The sequence below is a fragment of the Schistocerca cancellata genome, chromosome 4 (assembly GCF_023864275.1).
Source record: "Schistocerca cancellata isolate TAMUIC-IGC-003103 chromosome 4, iqSchCanc2.1, whole genome shotgun sequence".
In the NCBI taxonomy this organism is placed as follows: Eukaryota; Metazoa; Arthropoda; class Insecta; order Orthoptera; family Acrididae; genus Schistocerca; species Schistocerca cancellata.
The window spans coordinates 673,391,696-673,409,160 of NC_064629.1; the positions used below are offsets into that span (position 1 = coordinate 673,391,696).

The 17,465-nt window shown below is 37.7% G+C and overlaps 1 protein-coding gene across 1 annotated transcript in view; it reads left to right on the plus strand.

The window, feature by feature from the left end:
* LOC126183462 (trehalase-like) overlaps positions 1-17,465 on the plus strand; it is a 262,929-nt gene that overhangs the window by 201,384 nt on the left and 44,080 nt on the right. The gene's annotated exons all lie outside the window — the stretch shown is intronic.

Consider the following 17,465-nt stretch of genomic DNA (forward strand, 5'->3'; position numbering starts at 1 on the left):
TCATTATAATTAAAATAAAATCTTTATATTCTGTATAAAACTGCATTTATGTTTATTTCCAATATTTACTGTGACTAATATAGTCACCTGGAATGGTGCTCCACAATGTGGTCAACAAAGAAACGCATTATGAGGGCACTTTCTGGGAATAAAATACCTCTGAGTACTTGAGTTCAGTACTAATCCTTATTTTTTAAAATAACTTTGCAACAAATTTCAACTGCTTTGGATAATCTGATCAGCATTTAATATCAGCCATATACCTGACTGTGCACATAATATTTCACAAATATCTCTAAAATAAGGTTGGACAATCTGGATAACAATTTTTTCCCTAGCGAAACATCTACCAATGCTAGGGATGACTCATTTCCTTCACTTTATTTTGATTCTCAATAACTCATTTCTTTTCATTGTTTCTGATTGATATCACATGTTTTGTCATCCCCATGCTCAGCTGCCACACTAACGTCTTATGACATTCACCCCAGGTGAAAGGACTGCTCTCTTTCCAACCTGATACTTACCTCTAATTTAATTGTTCATTAGTGTTGGTAATAATTATCCCAAAATCTTCTATAATCTGTTTTATATATTCTAGTCTTTATGTAACCAAACAGTTTTTTGCCTCTGACACTTCTAGAGTTAAATTAACTACTTCCGCATGAGCAGTGTTCTTTCCTTGCTTATTCATTTTTTATTTCGCTACTCAAGTTTTAACCTCTTTCTACAGCACCACATTTCAGATCTGCCAATTGCATTTTCTCCATAATTTTAATGATCTATGAGTCACTTGTGGATGATGCTGTGCACTAGATTTTCAGTTTTAGGAAATTGTTTTTCAATTTCATTCCAACATTTGATATCATTAGAGTTTTTGTCAAAGTAAGCTTTTTTCATCTACACCAAACAACTATGGATATCTTCCTTGCTTCTACCATATTGTGTAATTTTGCTTTATAGGCTGAAAATTTATTTGGCTTCTTCTACTACTATGTCTGTGCCAGTTTTGATGTTAAACAAGACATTTTTTACCTTTATACTACTTTCCATCACTTTCATCTTAGTTCTGGTATTTATTAACCCAAATATTGTGTTAAGTTCCCATTCTTTTACACTCAGTGGGTCATATAAATTATCCTTCTTTAGGCAAAATGGGTAATGTAATCAGAAAAATTTAACTTTCATATCCATCACCATATAACATTTAGTGATACTAAACTTCAGTTATTTCATCACTTCAACAACCACTGCTGCAACAATAGCATTACATTGCTACACTGTCTTATATCCTTATTATGATATACTTGTCTTATAGACCATGTGGAGGCTCATTTGTTCCTGTCTAAGAACATTTTGAATGCATGGTGAGCGTTTCATTTTATATGATGAGATATTTACACACTGTATAGAATGTTACATATACTTGCTTTGATCTGAAAGGTGAACATACAGATTGTCCAAAAACATTGGATCACAAGTGTATGGAGTTCAGCTACATCTTTTGAAGCGAAAAATAGATAATAAAGAGAAACAACACATGTTGCAGCTAGGAAAAAGGCAGCAGGATCATACAACTCTGATCTGAGGCCAATAGAAACATTACTGTTCACATTTTATTATGTAAATGTTTTCATAATGTGATGTTACATATTAAAATCTGCACAAATAATAACAGTGTTGTCCATCACACAATTCAATTTATGATGATGCCACATTTTGTGTTATGGACAACACTATCACTATTTATGTACATTTGAAAAATGTCTGTGACATTCCCAAAACAGTTAAGCAGTGAAGTGAAAAGGTTCACTGTGTGTGGCTGTTGTAAGAAGATTATTTCCAGTCCTCATATTTCATTCTTCTTTTCTGCTCAAGATGAATCAAATATGCTATGGAATATTAATATTTAATCCTCTTTCATAAATTTTCCTTGTGCTCTCATTAAAATTGTGTGCTCCATTTTCTGAGCACAACCAGTCATTTCACTTTTATGATGCAAATACTTATTCAATATACAGTTGTATACATGGATGACACATGTTAGAAAATTGTTATGAAATGAAAAAAGACTGACAGTCAATCCAACATAAAGATAACCCTCAACAGAAACAGATATAATGTAATTCACATAATACACAATCTGACTACATGATTAACAACCAATCCCTACAATCATTCACTATCATCTTTTACCTGGGAGTATCTTATAAATTTATTGATCTGTAAGGTCTTACTGAATTCATCTTTCAGTCTCCAGCATTGGTATAATAAATGGTGGTAAAATTTTTCAATAAAGTAGCTGATACTGCAGATATTTAAAGTACTGTCAATGTGCATTTATTTTACTAACTATAATGAAATATGATCAACTCACAGTTTTACAGTAGCCATTATTTGTCAAAAATAGCAGGTCAGTAACTTACTTAGACTCACATTAAGTTTAACATTTATCTGAAGAGTTTGGGCACCTTATCTGATACTAAAAGAAAAATCTGACAGGACACTGAAATACCTGAGTAGAAACAATAGCCTGGAACAGATGAAATTCCTACAAAATTATTAAGATCTTCAGGAGAACTAGGCATACCAAAAGTATTCCATCTGGTTTGTGAGACATATGATCAGGAAAAACAACCTTATATTTCAAGAAGAATGTAATAATTCCAGTTCCAATAAGGCAGGTGGTGACAGAAGTGAACATCAGCACACAATCAATTTAGTAAATCATAGTTGCAAAGCACCAATGTGAATTATTTACAGGCGGATGGAAAGACTGGTAGAAGCTGACTTGGTAGACGATTACTTTAGGATCCAGAGAGATGTAGGAACATTCAGATAATACAGACCATACAACTTACTTCAGAAGAGAGGTTAAAGAAAGACTGAAAGATCAAATACAAGGGGCATAACATTATCCACAACTGTTATAGCAACAAGACTGCAGTTATAAAAATTGGAGGACATGAGAGGGAGGAAGGAATGAGACAGGGTTTTAACCTATCCTTGACGTTATTCAATCTATACATTGATAAATCAGTAAAGGAAAACAAATTCTGGGAAAAGAAATAAAAACTTTGGAGCTCACTGATGACATGGTAATTCTGCAAGATAGGGTGAAGTAGTCAGAAGGTGAGTTGAATGGAATGGGTTATGTCTTGAAGAGCTGTTATAAGATGAAGATCAACAAAAGTAAAAAATGTGTAACAGAATGTAGTCAGATTTTACCAGGTGGTCCTTAGAAAACAATTCACTGAAAGTAGTAGGTGAGTTGTTCTATTTTGTTAAGAAAAAACTGATGGCAGAAGAAGAGAGGATGTTAAATGCAGAGTAACAATAGCAAGAAAAGCTTTTCTGAGAAAGAGAAATATGTTAATATCTAATACAAATTTAGGCATTAGGGAAACATTTCTGAAAGTAGTTGTGTCGGTGTAGTCTTACCAGGAAGTGACATGTGGATGATAAGCAGAACAGACAGGAAGAGAACAGAAGTTTTGGAAATGTGCTGCAATGGAAGAATGCAGAAGATTACATGGGTAGCAGAGTTAACTAATGTAAAGGTACTGAATCAAATCAGGGAGGAAAGTATTTATGGCACACATTGATAAAAGAAGGGATCATTAGACAGGGCACACTCTGAGGCATCAAGGAAGTGTGGTGAATAAAAACTGTAGAGAGGACCAAGGTTTAAGTACTTTAAGCAGGTTCAAATAGATGTACGGTGCAGTAGTTACACAGAGAAGGATATACTTGGACAAGATAGACTAGTTTTGAGAACAGCATCAAACCAGTCTTTGAACTGAAGCTGGCCGGAGTGGCTGAGTGGTTCTAGGCGCTAAAGACACAGATTCGAATCCTGCCTCGGGCATGGACGTGTGTGATGTCCTTAGGTTAGTTAGGTTTAAGTAGTTCTACGTTCTAGGGGACTGATGACCTCAGAAGTTAAATCCCATAGTGCTCAGAGCCATTTGAACCATTTTTGAACGGAAGGCCACAATAACAGTAATAACAACAACAACAACATCAACATTTCACCTTATACTGTCAAAACTTTTATATGGATCCACAAATGTAGTGGAGGTATCCAGATTTTTCTTTATTCTTCATCCATTTAACAGAAAATCAACCCATACTTACTCCTAGCCGGATGCTTCATACGATCATTACCCTTCATGGAGCGAAGGCCATAGTGAGAATCTGGTCTGCAAGTCTGGCGAACCTTCAGATTACAAAATACCTACTGAAAAATTGGGAGATATGAGAACATTTTTCTAATTGAATGGATATTTACTTCTTTATTAGTTCCTTATTTGCATATACATTACATCTGGTAGGCTAAAATCAACACACGAAAAACAAACTAAGCATAGGCCTCAACAGAAGCTAAGTTCATCATTATAAGAGACTGAGAAAAAAATCCAGCAGCCATAGCACATATGCAACGATTGTTCAAAATAATGTGAATACCCGCTAACTATGGTGTAGGGTCACTGGTGTCCAAAGCAGCCCGAATGCTCCTAGGGACCAAAACATATAAATCTAGAATGGTGGTAAACTTCATTTTAGACTATTTGTTACAAAGAAACTGTTCGAAATACTTTAGAGGTAGCAGATGAATGTTATATATCATTAATTGTTTTTCCACTGCATACTACAATAATATTCAAAATTTGAAACTATGGACGCTAGGGAAGAAGTGCTAATCTACTTTCACATGAAACAAATCAATCTTGAACACTTGCAGTCATATGACTGGGGGAATTATTAGAATTAAAAATGCACTCCCCTTGCAGGAACAATGCCTGTTCCATTGAATAACATGGACTTTAGATGACCATATAGACCTTACCACATACATTTACATTTTATGTTGTTATTCTAGGACCTAATGTCATCCACAATGTGGCCATTTGAACCACTTCGGACCTCCAATATACTTTCATTTTGGAGTAAGGTGGTCAAGACTGTATACTTCCTCTGTTTTTTTTATGTATCTACATGTGCTGCAGTAGTGAACTTTGTAATGCTGGACCAATCAGACTATCATAGACGTTACCACTGGTTAGTAATCCAAGAATTTTTTTCTTACACCACTAAACCCTCTTATTCACATTTATTCATTTTATAAGAGGTTTGAATATGCCAGATCTGCTTCGATTGTTCTCTTTATACTGTTCCTGTTCCACATTACATTCTGTTCTGTAGATGCATATTAAGCTCAGCAGTCACATTTGTGACAATTATCATTTTATTAGAGCTACAATTAATCTTTAATATCCTTCTCTACCAACCACTGAGTTCAGTTTTTATTCCAATATCATTCTTAGCACACAGTTCTATATTGACATCTACATCTACATAGATAAGCTTGGTGGAGGGTACCTTGTACCACTACTAGTCATTTCCTTTCCCATTACACTCACAAATAGAGCAAGGGAAAAATGACTGTCTATATACCTCCATATGAGACCTAATTTATCATATCTTATCTTCATGGTCCTTATGCACATATATGTTAGGGCAGTAGAATCGTTTGTCAGTCAGCTTCAAATGCCAGTTCTCTAAATTTTCTCAGTAGTGTTTCTCAAAAAGAACTTCTCCTTCCCTCCAGGGATTCCTATTTGAGTTCTCAAAGCACCTCTGTAACACTTACATATTGTCCAAATCTACTGATAACAAATCTAGCAGCTTACCTCTGAATTGCTTCAGTGACTTTCTTCAATCCAACCTTGTATGGATCCCAAACATGAGTGGTCTCAGAAATAGGTCACACAAATGTCCTGTATGTGGTCTCCTTTACAAGTAAACAACACTTTCCTAAAATTCTCCCAATAAATCAAAATCAACCATTCACCTTCCCTACAGGTTCTTCAGGTGTTCTACATAGTTGGTTGGTTGATTTGTGGGAGGGGGCCAAACAGTGAGGTCATCAGTCCAATCTGATTAGGGAAGGATGGAGAAGGAAGTCGGCCATGCCCTTTCAAAGGAACCATCCCAGCATTCGCTTGAAGCGATTTAGGGAAATCATGGAAAACCTAAAGCAGGATGGGCAGTCGCCTTCCCTACCACAATTCTCATGTCTATTCCATGTCATATAGCTTTGCAACATTATAGTCAGATATTTAAATGACTTGACAATGTCAAGCAGGACACTAGTGATACTGTAATTGAACATTACAGGTTTGTTCTTCCTACTCATCTGCATTAACTTACATTTTTCAACATTTTGAGCTAGCTGCTGCCTTTCATCATATCAACTAGAAATTTTGTCTGAGTCATCTTGTATCTTCCTATAGTCACTCAACTTTCACACCTTACCATACACCACTCTATCATTAACAAAAAACCACAGCTTGCTGCCCACCCTGTCCAACAACTCATTTATCTATAGAGAACAACAGCAGTCCTATCACACTTCCCTCGGGCACTCCTGATGATATCCTTGCCTCTGCTGAACATTCTATATTGAGGATAACATACTGGGTTTCATTTGAACTCAGTATGCTGTTATGACAATAGACAAAATACCTGTGTACATCTATAGCATATCTGTGACACTTGTCATGTTATCACCAACTAAATGGAAGTTGAGAATTTTGTCTTCATTACAAGTTTGTAGGGTCTGACATGACAATAGATCAGTGGCCCATATCATAACACTCACAAACATATAGCGAGCTCAGAAGACTTTCAGAGACCATGTCAGCACATATTGGAGGATTTCTACAACATTACATCATTGACTGGGTACTATGAATACTACAGAAAATGAAAAGTTTGTTTGAATGGGTAATGATGTCTCAGTAATCCAGTTACATATTGTATAGGAATTTGATTTGGCATATAATATGTACATTGCACTGCAAGGACAGTCAAAACAATCCACAAGGAATAATACTGTCACATCTGCCTGCAACTTCAATGCAAATCAGTGGTTATTGTGATTCTCTTAGGTTGGACTGAAAAGCTATCTAACAACTTGGGACTGCAGTAAGTCTCTGAATTAGTGTGAAACATTACAGACACTGTAGAGATCATAGAGCAGGAAAGTCAAATAAACAGAAATTGATGCTTTGTATCTTGAAAATTTTAAGATTTGGTGCTTTACTTGAAGGGAAGAGCACAAAAAATAAATAAATAAAGGCTGCTAGGAAACAGATGTGCTTAATGAATGGATGTTATATCACAGCCAAAAATATTTTCAGAACTCCAACACATCTTAAAAAGGTGACACTATTGTTACTAATGACGCAATAAGTTTACTTTATTTTAATTTAGTTACTTACATCTTCCATGCTCGTAGATCATTCACACAACTGATCACTATGATTTTTTACAGTTTGTTTAATATAGTTTCTTTTATGTGTGAGTACATTCCACCCATTTACAGATCAGTATAAACAGTGATCAAAAACTACAATAGGAACAGGTGTGAGAATTTTGTTCTTCTGATATACACACTTTACACTTTCCTAAATAGAAATTTAGGAGTTTCAAGATGAAACCTGTACTGCAAAGATCATTGGTAGGCACATATCTTTGATGTGTCAGGAAGCTGTAGCTCATCACTTTTAAGAGTAATGGCAAGTTTATAAACATAATTAAACTTATTAATTTGATGAAGGTGGAGAGTATGTGATACTTAGAATGTGTTATCTAGAGAATGCAAAAGCCAATAATACATCTACAGTCACCTTAATTAGGCAATAAATCATTGGGAAATTAGTTTTTAATAAAGAATATAAGCAAGTCTAAAAAACAAACATTGTAAACAATGAAACAGTCATGCAGTCACAAATTCTCTGGGTGATAATCTAACATCCAGTCTAGACTGCTTGCTAGGACAGACCGAACTAATGAACACATCTGCTTTTACCAGCTCATATGGTCTTTAGGACTATGTCATCCATGTTTGATTAGAATAAGTGTCCTAAGTGACCAAATTCTGAGAAGAAAAAGGAAGTTGGCCAAAGATTATTCTTGATATTTGTGAAATTTTTTCTCATGGACATTTCATGATAGAGGACTGCAGGAACTGCACTTTTTTTGGTTATATTATTGGTATTTGGCCAGCTGTTCATACAGATAGTTTTATCAGGATGGCACACACCTGGAATTACTAACATGTGAGTTGATGATCTTTTCCAAATATCATGTGTCTCTCTGCCTCAAAGACAACTTGACTGCAGTCATAAATCTGGATATATATTACACAGAGATGTAATTTTTGTGTTAGTAAGTATTGGTGTTGTGCTGCCTAAGTTCTCCTCCAAATTCAAGAACTAGTATGCATGACTCTTTGCTTGTAATATCACATATACGAAATGTAAGAGCATAATCACTGTCTTAGGAATGTATGCTGTTTGCTATGATGAATTCATTCATGCAAGAAAAAAATATTATTTTGAACTTACAATATCATTTAAAGATTTTGTAGCAGCTAGATATCAGAAGTGTGGAATGTAGTTGTGTTGATCAGTTCTCCTGCTCTTCTTGTAGCTGAATGTGGCTTATACTCTCTTTAGTTTTCTGACCAAAATACCACTGACAAATTATTGTTAACAGTCACACTACCAAACTACTGCAAGCAAGAATACTTTATAGAAGATGCTGTCACAAACTGAAAATATTACTTATGAGCAACAGTCAGTTATATTAAGACTTTGGTGTGAATGTAAACAGGAAAAACTTTTTGTTATTGGTATATTAGCACTAAATACTAAATGTATCCATTCTCCTCAATCTGTAAAGTACTACATTAGTAGAATGAAATTTTCACTCTGCAGCCGAGTGAGGGCTTATATGAAACTTCCTGCAGATTAAAACTGTGTGCTGGACTGAGACTTGAACTTGGGACTTTGCCTTTTGCAAGCAGGTGCTCTAACAACTGAGCTTCCCAAGCTTGACTCACGAGCCATCTTCACAGCTTCAGTTCTGCCAGTACCTCGTCTCCTACCTTCCAAACTTCACAGTAGCTCTCCTACATTAGGAATTTCAGCTAATAAAATTGGCACATATGCATCCCATCCACCCCACTTATCCACCCCCATTCCCCCCTCCCAGGAATTTCAGCTAATAAAATTGGCACATATGCATCCCATCCACCCCACTTATCCACCCCCATTCCCCCCTCCCCTCACCACACGCACACACACTCACACAAATGGTGACTGGGGGCTCTACAGTGATACCTCTTTTTCTCTGGCTGTCAAAGTCCAGTAATGCCATGTCTTTCAACCAGTGGCTTTTGAATCATCATTGCTCAAATCCTGGTGAGATTGTATTAAATTTTCATAGTTACATTAATTTGAATTTCTGTTGCTAAAGCTTGTGGAAGCAAGTAAGTAGTCTATTCTAAATAGCAGCTGGCTACATGTGTGTACTAAGAAAATGTTGAAAATATCATTGATCACCCCGGAAATATGTTATAAAATTTATGCATGCCATGTGTATCTCCAAACACTGTGAGTTGAAATGTAAACTCCTATTATGTAGTTAATAACACTCATGAAATTTTGCAAAGCATGTGATTTATAATTTGCAAACAGAAATAATTACTTGAGTAGCAGCTCCATGATACCTTTCACATACATTTATGAATCGATAATGAGGCATTATGTAATGTAACACCCAAGCTGTTGCTGACAGATGCTTTGCATCTTCAGGCATAGAGCAGTTGAAGCCATACCAAATAGTAATTGCTATTACTTGTTCAAATATTCACTACGAACAATTGCAAATATATGGTAGAATGATAACTAATAGAAAGTATGCTCCATTCCCAGAGAAATATCCACTGTAGCAACAAAATCAGAACCGATACAGCCCTGATCTAAACAGTTGTATCACAAGTCATACAGTAAATCAAGTGGCAATGGACTTGCATGTTTTACAATTAATAGTCCCTTCTTTGACCAACTCTGGATGAATCTGCATTGTTCAAAAAATGAATTCTATGAAGGCACAGTACTCCACTTGATGCATATGAATGAAAGACAAACAGTATAGCTGTTTTCAAAAGCTTTAGAGACAAGACTATTTTGAAGATCAAATTTACACTTACCTCACATTATTTTGAAATGTGCACCAGCAAACCACAAACAAAATTCAATCAGTATCAACATCCTCTCTGTGCCAGGCCAAATTATATATTCACCTTGACTGCAAAACAATACTGCATTCTTTGTTAAAATTTTATCTGCTTGGTATATCCTAATTAGCAACTACTCATCTGAACAGTGATTAAAAAGATACATCATTTATTCAGAAATTAAATGCCTAAGCTATTTTTAATAATATAACACTTTGTAAGTATAGTGGAGAAATCATATGAAATGTCTTACAAATGAGGACTGCATAGTCACTCAAAATAAATGTTAAGTATCTTTCTTTAAGGAACAATGAATTATTTTCACAAATATTGACTGGATATGTTATTATTTTAACTCCCATCTACATAGCCTTGTAGACGTCTGCTTGAGCAAAAAGGCTACATAGAACAGACACTTGGTTACCCTTTCCATGAAATAATGTGATCAATATGTTCTATCTTACAGTTGATGTCTTGTGATGCCAAGACACTCATTAGTGATATATATAATTTTATTGCACAATTATGACCTTCTTATCTTGCCCCCATACTTTTGTTTCTCAGACACAGAATTGGGTACATCACACACTCTTTTCATTCATCCATTCATTTCCAATAAATTAGTGAACTGCATCCCATCTTTTCATGTTTGTATAGAATGATATCTATTCATGTGTAAATTTGATCATGCTCTTAAGGTAAATTTATCATCAACCTGAAGGCTGAATTGGACATCATAGCACTTTACTAAGTATGGTCCAGTTGGAAACGATATGCCCTAGCCTTCCTCTAACCTCTGTACTGACTTACACAACGAGTTGTAGGGGGAACTACAGTTTAACATGAGCTTTGAACTATGGTGCAACTCAGTATTTTTCTCATTCACAAATATTGGCAGGTATAAAAGAAGTGATAAATGAGAGATAAAAATCCTGAAACTGACCAAGAATTGAATCCCAGATGTCTGGCTTCATAGTCCCACACTTAACCACCAAACCACAAACATGTTACAGTAGGAATGAATTCAATCTCCATCCAGCCATACAGATTTAAGTTTTTAATGGCTTACTAAATCACTTAAGGCAAATCATGGCAAAATTCTTTTGAAGAGGACATGGCTGATTTCATTCCCCATCCTGAGCATGCATCAAATTTCCTATGACTTCATCATCATTGCAATATAGAACACAAATCTTTCTTCCTTCCACAAGTGGATACATCATATTGAACTGAAAAAGCCTGTGATTAATGTACAACAGAAATAACATTATAAAATAGGTTCTGTGCTATGTAAAACAAATGAAATGAACAGATCACAGTAAACTTACATTTTTACCTGCTGGGAAACAACATTTATTATGTTCAACAGACAAATGCAAGATGAATAAGACAATGAATATTCATTTGTCATCAGTTCCAATATTACTGTTGTATCCACATTTACCAGTATATTTCAACATAAATAAAGTCACTTATAGACTTTTGTGCACCTGGTATACATGCAGTTTCTAAATATAAATAATATTTCTCCAGTGTTTTGATGACATGTGCTTTCGTGAACTCAACATTGTTGGGGCAATGCACAGACAAAATTTCATGTGACTGATAAAATAACACAAATGAAACCACATTCAGCTATCACAGCATGTGTTAACATCCCTGTTACATTTAATTAGATTAAAACCCATTCCAGGAAACCTTTATGAAAAATTTAAAAAGAAATACTCTACTTAGATCCTGGAAACACTCAAAAAAATATGTTGACCTGAGGCAAATTCTATAAAATTGAATATTCTTGACAATTTTGTTGTCATTGTTGTAAAATCTGTAAATGACAATGGGAAATATGTCTCATAAGTGGCAATATATACCATAGTTCCTTAGCACAAGTGATGATATTTTAAAATACCAAATTTAGCACAAAAAAAGGGAGGGAAGGACATAGGCAGTTAAACAGTGCATTAGGTGCTAACAATAATCTTTCTTTGCACATAGTAATTTCACAGTCTTGGAAACTGTAATTTTATACATTCACATTAATACAATCATACCACAAATATCGAATACATATGAAGGAAATAACACATTAGATATTTTGCCTGAGGTAGTTTTAAATAAAGTGAGTATAACAAACTGTTAAATATAAATGCTTTAAGTAGTCTCTAAAAGTATTTCCACAGAGTTAGTTTGTACCATTAGGCAATGTGTCAAAGAAATGTATTCCATCAGTATTTGGATTCTGAGTAATAACTCTTTTTAGCACTCAATATGCAGAATTTTAATAATTTATGAGTAAAAAAGACCATTCACCAAACATCAGAGTCATTGAGTCACTGACAAAATAGAACAAAACTAGTCATTGACAGGCACTCAACAGAGAAAAAAACTTGCCAGCTTTTGGACAAATCTTTTAAATGAGTTAGAGCACACACAAACACTCTCTCTCTCTCTCTCTCTCTCTCTCTCTCTCTCTCTCTCTCTGTGCAATTACATTGTACAGGCTGAACACACAGTGCTGAGGCTGCAGTTTGACGGCTGGACTGAGGCGAGGGATTGTGCCAGTGTGGGCAGAGAGAGAAACAATCAGGAAGTGGGAAGAGGGTTGGGGAGCAATGGGTGGCAACTCAGAGGAATGCAGCAGTTGTGTGTGATAGTAATGTGGAATGGAGAGGCGCTTCAGGCCAGGTGGATTATGGAAACAAAGGATGTGTTTCAAGGGTACCTCCTATCTAAATAGTTTAGAAAATTTGGTGGTGGAGGGAAGAATAGATGGCATTGGTTGTGAAGCAGCCACTGAACTCGAGCATGTTGTGCTCAGCAGTGTGTTTCATCACTGGGTGGTCAACTCTGTTCTTGGCCACTCATTCATGTAGACAGCTGGTTGGTGGTCATGCTGACATAAAATGCTGCAAAGGAATTGCAACACACTTAGTATGTGACATGGATACTTTCACAAGTGGCCCTTCCTGTGATGGGGTAGGATAAACCTGTGACAGGACTAGAGTAGGATGTGCGGTGTGGGTGAATCAGACAGGTATTGCACCTGGGTCTTCCAGAGGAATATGATCTCTTTGGGAAGGGTTTTAGAATGAGAGTGGCATTGGGATGGACCAGGTTGTTGTGTAGGTTGGGTGGACACTTGAATACTACTTTAAGAGGAGTGGGAATGATCATGGGTAGGATGGTAGATACTCGAAGCCCTGGCAAAGGACATGCTTCAGTTGCTCCAGTCTAGGGTGATACTAGGTGATGAGGGGGAACTCCTTTGCAGCTGGTTCTTGGAGGTTGTGGGGGAATTAGAGGTGTGTGATGATTTGGTATGGGAAATTTGTTTGCAGACTAAGTGTGTGTGTGTGTGTGTGTGTGTGTGTGTGTGTGTGTGTGTGTGTGTGTGTGTGTGTGTGTGTGGAGTGGGGGGAAGGGGGAGGGAGGGGGTAATTCCTACTGCCTGTGAAGGGCTTTGTGAGGCCTTCATCATGCTGGACAAGGGAATTCTCATCACTGCAGATATGCTGTCTGTGGGTGGCCAGGCAAAATGGGAGTGATTTCTTGGTGTGTAAGGGGTGACATTTGTCAAAATGCAGATTCCATTTGTAGTTAGTGCCCCAATGCGAACAGAGGTATGGATGGAGCTATCGCAGAGGTGGAGTTCACTGTTGAGAATGATAGCAGAAGATAAGGTGTCTTGGCCCTCAGTCCAGATCATGAAGGGTTTTCTTTAGGTGGCTCATAAACATGTTAGCATAGGAGGGTGCCAAGCAGGTGCCCATGATCATGCTACAAGAATCTAGGCTATGGGCAATTGGTTGGTGTTGTTGGTCTAGAGTAGTGGAGGGTCTTTCAGTGGGAGCACAGTAACCAGCAACAATGGGGCATCCACGATTGTTGAGTTTATGTATTTTGGGGAACATGTAGAAGATGCGTGTGTGGGAGGCTGTTGGGGTGAGGCAGGAGATGGATTTGGGGGAAAGATGGTGGAATGTTGGATGCCACAAGTTCAATCATTTGTGGAGGTGTGTGGAGGTGTTGCAACCCATCCACCAAAACCCTGTTCTATGTATGTTTCAATCTTACCCACAGGCATCACCTTCTGACCCACACCCAAGTTCAGCCATGTTGGACTCATCAAAGATCTACTCTACTTCCCCTAATCTATACAGTGGGAACACTCCTTTGCTACAAACCTCACTAACCAAAGCCATCCTAATTTCAACATTGAAACTTGCCTCTCCCAGTTCATACCTCCATCACACTGTGACCCTCCACCCCTCCCACCTAACCATCCCCTAGTCACCTTTTAGGAATTCTTACATCTAACTTCAAGGGCACTCGCATGGCACCCTCGTGTGCCACCGTGTTTGTGGGTCATCTAGAGAAAAGCTTCCTAGCTTCCCAAAACCTTAAAAACCTTGTCTGATTCAGGTTATCTCCATTATCTGTACCCAGGGCCAAGCCACTCTACCCTCATCCCTCCACAAAAATGGCTCTGAGCACTATGGGACTTAACTTCTGAGGTCATCAGTCCCCTAGAACTTAGAACTACTTAAACCTAACTAACCTAAGGACATCACACACATCCTTGCCTGAGGCAGGATTCGAACCTGCGACCATAGCGGTCGCACGGTTCCAGACTGCAGATTCCTCCACAACCTCAAGGCCTTCTCTCCCATCTGCTTCACCTGGTCTTCCCTAGCCCAATGGGCCACCTTATTGGATATTAAACTTCACCTCTCTGATGCCTCCATAAATATCTCTATCCATAAAATGACTACTAACCATCAACACTATGTGCATTTTGAAAGCTGTCACCCAATCCACACCAAAATATTGCTCCCGTTTACCTTAGCCAACTGTGGATGATGTATCTGTAATGCTGAGAATTCCCTGGTCTCACAAAGCTGCTCACAGGCAGGGACTATCCTCAAACCTAGACCACAAACAAATTTCTTGTACCATATCCTCACACACCTAAACCTCTCACCATCCCCCAGAACAAGCTGCAAAGGAGCATCCCTCTCATCACACAGTATCACTTGGGATTGGAGCAACTGAACCATGTCCTTCACCAGGTCCTCAATTATCTATCATCATGCACAGTAATGGGGGACATCCTACCCATGATCATTCCCACCCCTCCTAAAGTGGAGGGGACTGATGACCTCAGCAATTAAGTCCCATAATGCTCAGAGCCATTTGAACCATTTGAGCCTCCTAAAGTGGTAAATCACCACACCCCTAACCTACACAGCATCCTGGTCTACTTCTAATGCTACTCCCACTTTCAGCCCCTTGCAACAGAGGTGTTATCCCTGTGAAGACCCAGGTGTAAGACCTGCCTGATTCACCAACCCAGACATCCCACTCTAGTTTTATGACAAGCTTTCCTATCCCATCATAGGTAGGTCCACCTGTGAAAGCAGCCATGTCATACACAAGCTCTGCTGCAATTTCTGGATAGCATTTCATGTGCATATTTCCACCAGCCAGCTGTCCACCAGCCAAATGACCACTGCAAAACTGTGGCCAAGAACAGAGTTGCCCACTAAGGGGTGGAACACACTGCTGAGCACAACATGCTCATTTCAATGGCTGCTTCACAACCTTTGCTATCTGGATCCTTCCATCCAACATCAAATTTTATGAACTACACAGATGCGAGTTATCCTTGCAACACATCCTTCGTTCATGTAAAACTCCTTGCCTCAGACTCCACTAACCCACAGTGCTCACATCTTCTACCCAACAGTCCCCCCTTCCTCTGTTGAACCACCCCTCCCCATCATAACCTACATGTCGTCATCATCGTACATGGCACGAGCCGACCAGCTCCAGTGCCCATGTGTCACATTTGTACTGCCTGTCCCTCCCAAATTCCTGTCCTGCACACCTGCTGTCTCCCTCTTAACTATCAGAAATCTCTGTTGAACCACTCCTCCCATTTCCTGCCTCTATCTCCATGCACCCACCTCACCCCACACAACCTCTCACACCTGTCCACCTGCTGAACAGCAGTCTTGGTATTGTGTGTTCATCTGGCACAATGTTAGTGCATGGTTGTGTGTGTGTGTGTGTGTGTGTGTGTGTGTGTATTCTAGCTCATTGAAGGCTTCACCTGAAAGCTTGCAAGTTTTTCATTATTTCTTGTGTGCCTATCAGTGATTCCACATTTAGTGAGTGGTCTTGTTAAGTCCTAAATTATTTAAATTCATTTATCACTTAGAATCATATATTATCCATTGCTGGTTCATGTGCTGTTATGATAAATGTTCATTAGGCTAGTTTCTACACTGTTTTTATTTTTAGCATTTTATGCTGATTGCTGTGCGCTAATTATAGAGTGCTTCCTAAAATTTCTATGATACTGTTTCCTTTGTCCAGACTGTTCAGTATTGCATGTAAAAAGTTGCTACTTGTGTTATTGTCAATATACCTTTCTGGAAACCATGCAGGCTACATTTACTGAATAAGCATTCCATTTGATAAATAATTACTCTTTCAAGTAATTTGGCAAGTGTTAAAGTAATGAAAGGAACTTGTAATATTTTATCTCTGAGGTTGCTCCATGTTCCTATATTGGCAATATTTCAGTAACTTTTAAAAGAACAAGAGTAGTCTGCCAAACTGAACTGCTTATTCTGTGCTATTTATTTTATTAGTTCATTTCTGAATTCTTTAAGTAGTTTAAATGGTACCTCATCCCAGTCACTGTATGTTATCATTTTCAGCTATGAAATAATTTTTAAAAAATTGCATTCTGTAACACTTCTCAAAGAAATGAAAAAATGAGCTGCTTATTTTGAGTTTATTGCAGGTTTTGAATCATCCACTCTAGGTCAAAGGCTAAGGCAAACATAATCTTGTTTACACTGCATCAACACACTGGTGTGATGTTTGCTTTTTTTGACTCACCAGTCTTCTGACTGGTTTGATGCGGTCCACCATGAATTCCTCTCCTGTGCCAACCTCTTCATCTCAGAGTAGGACTTGCAGCCTATTTGTCCTCAATTATTTGCTGGATGTATTCCAATCTCTGTCTTCCCCTGCAGTTTTTGCTCTCTACAGCTCCCTCCAGTATCATGGAAATCATTCCCTGGTGTCTTAACAGACGTCCTTTCATCCTGTCCCTTCTCCCTGTCAGTATTTTCCACATATTCATTTCCTCTCCAGTTCTGCACAGAACCTCCTCATTTCTTACCTTATCAGTTTATCTAATTTTCAACATTCATCTGTAGCACCACATCTCAAATGCTTTGATTCTCTTCTGTTCCTGTTTTCCCACAGTCTATGTTTCACTACCATACAATGCTGCTCTCCAAACATACATTATCAGAAATTTATTGCTTAAATTAAGGCCTATGTTTCATACTAGTAGACT